Consider the following 8,902-nt stretch of genomic DNA (forward strand, 5'->3'; position numbering starts at 1 on the left):
TAGTGTCCGACCGAAACTGGTTTTTACGACCGAAACCGAAACCGAAACCGAATTTCGGCAACGGTCTCAGTTTCGGCCGAAACCGAAACTTCCTTATAAGGATCATGTTTTCAGAGAAAAATAAAGAAAACGTTATTATAATCAGTTTTATTTTTTTATCTTCAAATCACATAGCTCTGCTGTCTTTGACATTTTCGGCTATTGATAATCAAATCAAAACCAACATAACAACCCCTCATTTAAGAAAATACTTTAATTGAGCCTTAAAAATACTTAAAATAGGTGAGATGTTTATTTGAGTAAGTTTAGTAGACTAGACTCATTTTTCTTTTGAAGGTGCGAAATGTCTACTAATCTACTTCGCTTGGATGGAATTTAACGCGCCGAACATGACCGAGCAGAGCGCGAAAACTCCCGAACGCAGTTTCGGTTTCGGTCGTAGTTTCGGCAGGTTTTCCGCCGAAACCGAAACTAAACCGAAACTCCTTTTTTTGCCGAAACTCGACCGAAACCGAAACCGAAACCGAACTTTCGGTCGGACACTACATATTATAGATAAAAGCAAAAAGCGCTCTAATCATCTTTCTACACTTCTTTACTCTTAAGAGAGTATAAGCCTCATAAAGAAGACAGTCTTTACAAAATGAAGAAGAAAAAAGGGGAACAAAGTACAACGACTCCTTTATCGTGAAAGCTCAAGCATAAAATTTTTTCCCCTATGCCATAAATTCAAATTTGTGTCGGGATCAAAAGAAACGAAACGGTCCGTCGCGGTACCAAGATGAATTTGAAATGTTCAAGTTTTTGTATCTTGCAAACATGTTAGACGGTACGGCTTCTCAGTTGAAATATTATCGCGGGTGTATTTATACAGGGGAGTATAAAATATATAAATATGTCGGAGTTTACGCAAAGAAATAAAATTATATGAAGTGCTTTCAAGGAATTTATTCTTTATATACTTGATAGAGGTTAATGAATGTCAATAAGAAGTAGGCGAGATAGGTTAGTAGGACACCTTCTCAGTCGTGAAGGACTAGTCAGAGACATAATAGAGACAGAAACGGAAATTGGAAGGGGTAGAAGTAGACCTGGATTAGATTACTGTTCGCAATTAGTTAAGGGTGTGTGTTGTTCAAGTTTTAGGGAAATGCGAAGATTAGCTCAGGATAGGAAAGAGTGGAGGTACGTGTTCAACCAGTCTTAGGACTAACAATCTTATGATGATGATGATAAACATTATGTGAATTAATTATTATCAGTGTTCTACAAATTGAAGAAGAAACTTTTACTGCTGTCAAACCCTCAGCGGGAATCGAACCCGGGACCTTTGAGTTTACGCGCCAACGATGTAACCACTAAGCCACAAGAGGTAACAGTAACAACAACGACAAAACGCGCCTAATAAGTTGATAAATCGTCAAAATTAATTTATATACATTTCGATATGCATATATCAAATACTTTGAAGAAATTTATTCTTTATATAGAGTATAATATATAATAATTTAATTAAACATTAATTTGAATTAATATTCAACCCCCTACAAATTACCTTCGGTTAATGAAAACAAAAGTTGTTGCTGCTGTTACATTCTCGCTGGGAATCGAAACAGGGGACTTTTTCCTAATTAATTTGAGGTAATTTGTGGAAGGCTCAACATTAATTCACATTCATTTTCATCATCATAAGGTCGTCAGTCCTAAGACTGATTGGACACATACTCCTTCTTATCCTGAACTAATTTTCGCATTTCCCTAAAACTAGAACATCCCACATCCTTAACTATTTGCGAACAGTAATCTAATCTAGGTCTACCTCTAATTCTCCTAATTCCTGTTTCTGCCTCTAATATGTCTCTGACTAGACCTTTATGGCTGAGAAGGTGTCCTACTAACCTATCTCGCCTATTTCTTATTAACTTCCATAGAGTCCTCTGTTCTCCTATACTTTGTAATACCTCTTCCTTTCCAACCTTCTCTATTCACGGTATCCTTATCATTCGCCTGTAACACCACATTTCGAACGCTTCTAACCTTTTCTTTTGTCCATGTTTCGCACCCGAACAGCGCCGCGCTTCGAACGTACGCCTTTAACAACCTTTTTTCGAATTTCTAAATTAACCGTTCGCAAGCATAGAAGTCCTCCTTCTGTGCTGAGTAATCTGACTTCCTAGATACCTAAAATCAGCCATTTCTTCTAATTTTTCGTCTCCTATCTTTATATTCGCCCTTTCCCTACTTTTTCTTTCCTTGCATACCAGTATTTCTGTGTTACTTTTATTTATTTTCATACAATACTGTTTTGTTAGTACCGCTTCCACTTAATTTAAACCTATCTCTAACTCCTCCCTGCTAGATGCTAATACACTGCTATATCATCTGCAAATCTAAGCATACTAATCTTGTGCCCTTGCACATCTATCCCTACAGTTGTACTGTCTTTAATGATGTGATCGCGTCTTCGATGTATAGATTAAAAAGTAGCGGCGACAGTGTGCATCCCTGTCTAATACCTCTTCATTTCTAACCCTCTCTATCCACGGTATCCTCATCATTCGTCGGTAACAATTGATGGAAGGGAAATTTATTTTATTGCAAGATCACTCTGTAGACTACGCAATCGACCCCAGGTGCGTTATTTCTATGTATATGTCTGGTATACTGATGAAAAGAGGCGACTTGATTAACCGATAAACAATTCATGATATTTGTTGGCTTGAGTTCGGGTTCTGTTTGCCTTTGTATCCTCGCGAGTGCTCGCAACCCTTCGGGTTCTCAATGATTCACGAGACACACAAATCGCTTTTATTCGCAAAAATAGAATTTCGCTCCGGCTGATGCTTGCGTACAACTTTCCACCCCCCTCACAAGCACCACCCGTCTACAATTTTCCGCACTTTTGTCGAAAGTTACACGTGTCTATTTATACGCCGGAAAAAAGGGGGAATCGGGAATAAAAGACTTCCCTTCCTCCCAATCGCCCTCAAGCAAACTTTGTACTTTAATAAAGTTTACAAGATAAAGTAAAATACTTTTCAAAAAGGACGACTTGGAAAGTACCAATTAAAATTTTTTGAGACTCCTAAACTGAACGGGGAATAACTAGGAATGTAAATAATGTAATTATTACAGAAATAAAAGGAATTTAAAGAAAATGGTGGATGCGACGGGATCAAAAGGTCAACGAATCAAATAAAATTTCGAGCCGAATATAGATAAAATCCTTCATAGCATCCATAACTAAAGTCCTTAATCCTTATGGGTTTTCTATTAAATAATAATAAACAGATTAATAGATAAAGGACAAAACAGCAGAATCTGTAATCAAAGAATCTATCAGCACAAAATAGGTTAATCATCATTAGTAAGAAACGGATTAATAACTTAATAGAAGCTTAAATTTCATGACCTCTTTGTTGACCATAAGTCTTTTCACTCCGTCAGAGGTTAAATTCCGAAATAGGTGTTTTTGTAATTGCGTAATTGTATCAAAAATCTAAAGAGCATTAAGACCAAGTTACAAGTAAATCTTTCCTTTAAATGTTTCATACAAAGTTTGCCTTTTCATTCTTTAGGGTTGAATTTCATAGTATCCTTCCTTATTTTATATATACATCATAAAGGAAACCTCTGTCCAAAATTTCAGTTATCTAGATCCAAGGGTTTGACCTGGACGTTGATGAGTCAGTGACTAAGTGGGTCAGGACTTTTCTTATTATGCACATAAATATATACGTAAATAAATNAGATTGAATCTCGATCTTCCCAAATGATCAAAACGAAAAACTGAATTTGTTCGAATATAATCCAAGGTAAATTTCAAAAGAGACTTCTCGTCGTGTTCGTCATCATCACAAGATAATTAATAAGTCATAGAAAAAATTGTGCCTATAATAAAATAAATAAATTTGTTGAGTCATATTCCTTCTAGATGCCAATTGAGATTGAGATTGTTGCTTAACGTACACGTGTCTGTCTAGTTGGAAACTTCAGGATATATCCATATTTCATGTTCCCGTTTCATTGACATTCATAGTCTTGTATCAAAGTTTGTTCGACAACTGAGTCACTGTTGCAAGCCTCGTTGCACCAAAATCAGATTCTATCTCATAAATTACTTACTCCGTAGACAGATTAGGAAGAAATGAGACAGATGCAAATGCAAGAGGAAAAGAGAGAAGAAGAGAGATACTGAACAAGTCCGACAGAGCTGGTTGGTTGGTCTGTTGGAGTCGCACAGCCCCTTGATAAGGATAAGTGCCCTGCACTTTGTGTAACATCAGTTTATAACATTTGTAATTCGGACTACGTTCTAACCGGTCGGTTGTTGCTAGATAACTTATCGCCCCCTATCAAACCCAAATTTACAGCTTTAATTTATGAGCTTGCGCCGCCGTTATCGTGCCCCCAACGTTTTGCAAAATTTATGAACGATTTGATAGGTCCTACCGATGCCTAACCGGGACCCTTTATCTATAACTAATTTTCCTAGATCGTAGCCTCGAGTTACTTCTTAGATATTCGTTCGTACAGAGACTCGAGTCGCTCATAGAGAGATCCTCATTTCGTATACAGTCTCTGGAGAGACTTAAATCTCTGAACGAGAGACTCGAATCTCTCAATAAGTGATGTCTCGATAGACATGGTTAAAATTTTCTAAGTTGAACATATTTCAGAAATCCCAGTCTTTCTACGACAGACTCGAGTCTCTCAATTTTTCAGTTTATCCATTCAGTCTCTCTGTGAAAGACTCGAATCTCTGAATTAACAATTTTATCGTTTGAGTCTTTCATACAGAGACTGTGAGAGATCCATAAAAACACCTAAAAAATAACTGAGAGACTGTGAAAGACGCTCTCCGTGACGCTAAAAGACTGAAAGACTCTGAGAGACTGGAAAGAGAAATTTTTGTCTAGGGGAATTCAAAAACTGTGATTTTTTGGATCATTTTACCTTGGAAAAGATTCAGAAGTATGGAGGGTTAAAGTGAGAGGGGTAGTATCCAATTAAGACTAAATACTCATAAAGGATAACATTTTATCATTTAATCTATGTATAATCTTTAGTTAAAAGAAAAGCATTTTTTCTAAGGGTTCCACGGAATTACATAGACATTATACAAATCTATTCAATTTTCTAACTATTAATAGTCCCTACATTCACGACCGAGAACCATTTTCTATTACCTTTCTCAATGGTACAAAGACCTTGAAAACCTTCCTGCCATAACCTGACCTAAGCCCTTAATGTATGCTTGTATTTGCAACCACATTATTTGGTCAAACAAAATTTTAATGGTTATAACATGTCATTAGATAGCATGCAACCAAGTATCCACTCGAATGTGAGCGTTTAGACCCGCCCACTGCTTTCCAACTGTTTTCTTCCACTTCAGGTGCGTCAAAACTGCTTATTTTTAATAGAAAGTTCGTTCTGAACTTGCCTCACAATAAATAAAACAATTCCTCCCACAACAATAATATTTTTTAACCGAATTGTTGTAAGTATTAGTATCGAAAAATAAGTTTTCTTGATCGTGAACTATAATATTAAGAGTTCGACGTAAACACAAAGTTGTCAATAATCTGATACATATATCGGCTCAAGGGCCTAGTGAATGATGGATGACAAATTCCCGATGCGGCCCGGGCGTCCGACTTCCCGTCCCGACGCCTCCACCCCTTTTTCTAACGTCGTTTTCCGTTACAACGACGACTACCGTCGCCTTGCACTTTACACAAAACCTCCGAAAACAAAACGCTGCCCTAAGTGTCATACACGCGTCGGGCGAGAAATATGAGGCATCCCCAAGACAAATTGCAACAAAAACGGAACTCACACCAATCATATATCTCTTACGTCTCAGATTTTCTCTTCTTTCATACTGAAGATGGACAAGGAATACACATCAATTTCTACAGAGCCATTATCATGAACACTAGAGTACACACACACAAGGGAAAGGGGAATTTTTATCGCTATTTTATTTTCTCATCCAGTAAATGGAATCAGTGACGGATTGTGTATGTGAGGCCTTAGGGCTACGTGTTGACTTGTATTATTTGTTATCATTGTAAAGATAATATCCACCTACATTATCTTATTATATTCCTTAATAAAACCCCGTAATCCTACAATAGAATTAAACACCAGTTGAAACAACAATCTTCTCATCGTCAGAAAAATGCGAAGAGAATCGAAAAACTTTTGATAGATACTTACTTATATTGTCACGCAGTGAAATTTTAATGAAATTCAAAAACCATTTTAGACTTGAAAACATATTTCAAAATTAATTAAATATTTCATAATTATAGCGTTGCTATTGGGATCCGTCAAATGGGAGGAGCCTAAAAACATGGTGCCGATTAGGGAAAATTTATCGTAAGTTCGTAGTTCCTATAGTGTACCGTGCAATTTCCAAGTTTTTAAATTACGATAAAATGATAAGTATTGACACAATATGTGATTGGGCTGACACAAAGCCTCGGAAAGGAAATTTCGTTGAAGGTGAGCGTGTTTTTAATGCCAATCACATTATAAAATTCGGAAATAACAAATCCGGAAGCTAGCCTTCAAATTCCGTCAAGTTTACTGCCTACTTTTTACAAACTTCGGATTTAAAAAGTGATTCACGTTATATAATTGGTGAGGTGATTCTGGGTGATTTAAGCAATATCATATCAATGACTTGCACGTGCAAAGCCGATTTAAGAGAACGTTGCAAACACATTATTGCAACTTTGTTGTATTGCAGCAGGTAGGTTCTTAACCTCAAAATACTTATATCGTATCATTAGAATTGTGTTAAATCAATTACACGGGAATATATAAAGGGAACAAAACGGATAAGGACTGATTAGTAATTGGAGGAATTTTGGTTTGGTGGTAGTTACTAGAGAATGCTGTGGTGGGATTATCAAGTGGTAGACTGACATCTTCTGAGAAACCTTTCAACTAATTAATGTCTTTCAGAATAAGACGTGCGGCCGGATTAGAAATGCTGTTACTGTTTGTATCAAAGCTGCAGATCAAATAAAACAGACCCATCTTGGCTTCGGTCCGGTTCATTTTTAGTCAGGCGAAAGGACCTGGGAAGAGAGCGAGGGGCTGAGACGGCGTCCATTAGGATTATTGGCCAAAGGACTTTACGAACGAAAAATACTAATGAACATCTTTCATTCGAAACCGGCGCTTCAACGAACGGGAAGACACCGAACTAATTTAATTACTTTTTTAAGGTTAATTAAATCTTCGTAGACGGACTGGCATAAACCAACTTTGGCCGAAACAAATAACCGAAAGACAGGGACAACAACTTCATAAAAGAAAACATAAACAAGCAACAAACGGATCTGTTACGACAACAAGTTGAAACAATGAAATTAGAAAGAAATATGCAACAACTAGTTAGTCTAGTATAATAATAGAGAAAACGATAGAAAAAGGAAAGAGTGCGTACATAGGATTTGTAGATTTAGAGAAAGTTTTTGACAATGTTAAATGGGACAAGATGTTAAATATACTTAAAAATGTAGGGATGAGTTACAAAGATAGAAAAGTGATAGTTAGTTTGTATAAAGAGCAACAGGCAGTTATAGAGCTGGGGCTGCAACGTAGAGAAGAAAAGGGGAGTCAGACAGCGATGCACACTGTCACCGCTACTTTTTAATCTATACATAGAAGACGCCATAAACATCATTAAAGACTACAACTGTAGGGATAGATGTGCAAGGGCAAAAGATTACTATGCTTAGATTTGCAGATGATATAGCAGTATTAGCGTCTAGCAAGGAGGACCTAGAAATAGCTTTAAATAAAATGGAAGCAGTCCTGACAGATCAGTACTGTATGAAAATAAATAAAAGTAAAACTAAAATACTGGTATGCAAGGGAAGAAAAAGAAGGGAAAGAGCGAATATAAAGATAGGAGACGAAAAATTAGAAGAAGTGGCTGATTTTAGATACCTAGGAAGTCAGATTAGTCAGGATGGAAGGAGTAGTAGGGATATAAAGCAGAGGATAGCGCAGGGTCGTGCAGCCTTTAATAAAAAGATAATTAGAAAGATTATGAAAACAGAGGACTTTATGGAAGTCAATAAGAAATAGACGAAATAGGTTGGTAGAACACCTTCTCAAGCATGAAGGTCTAGTCAGAGACATATTAGAGGTAAAAACAGCAGTTAAGAGGGGTAGAGGTAGACCTAGATTAGATTACTGTTCGCAAATAGTTAAAGATGTGGGCTGTTCTAGTTTTAGGGAAATGCGAAGATTAGCTCAGGATAGGAAAGAGAGAGAAAACGTACAGGAATGTTCTCTAATAAAATAATGTGATCATTATCTTTGGAATTATGTTTTCATCATTATTAAACGCTTACAACAATTATACTTATCATCTTTCATGATATCTCTATTTTTTTCTGAAATGGCTGAAATGACGGTCATTTTGCTGGAATGCTAATACATTCTAAAAACGTCAGACACATGCAGACGCATATACAGTCAACTTTAAAATTCAAAAAGTGAAATAATTTATTTCTTTTTTATATAACTTTTCAGTCTTTACTTGAATTAAAAGTAGCAGCGTTCTCTATTGCAATAATTATATGTAAAATAATTATTCCAGACATTCTAAAGGAGTGAAAATGCATGCAGAATTTAATAGTGATAAAAATTTTATTCTATTTGAAAATTTGTATTCACTAAACTTTAAAATGTTAATATTCTGTCCAAATTTTGCAGAAAATTCTACCTTCTCAATGAATTTTAAATTTTTACAAAAGACTTCTCTGTAGATGTGAGCAACGATAACATTTCTAAAAATACTTTGGCTTTTTTATTAATTTTGCTGATGATATTTTAATAATAAAATTCAAAATATTATGAGAATGGGGAGCCT

The 8,902-nt window shown here is 36.0% G+C and overlaps 1 long non-coding RNA gene across 1 annotated transcript in view; it reads right to left on the bottom strand.

Annotated features, from left to right (window-relative positions):
• LOC112906514 overlaps positions 1-8,902 on the bottom strand; it is a 122,631-nt gene that overhangs the window by 112,830 nt on the left and 899 nt on the right. The gene's annotated exons all lie outside the window — the stretch shown is intronic.

This window comes from Agrilus planipennis, unplaced genomic scaffold (assembly GCF_000699045.2).
Source record: "Agrilus planipennis isolate EAB-ADULT unplaced genomic scaffold, Apla_2.0 scaffold8, whole genome shotgun sequence".
Lineage (NCBI taxonomy): Eukaryota > Metazoa > Arthropoda > Insecta > Coleoptera > Buprestidae > Agrilus > Agrilus planipennis.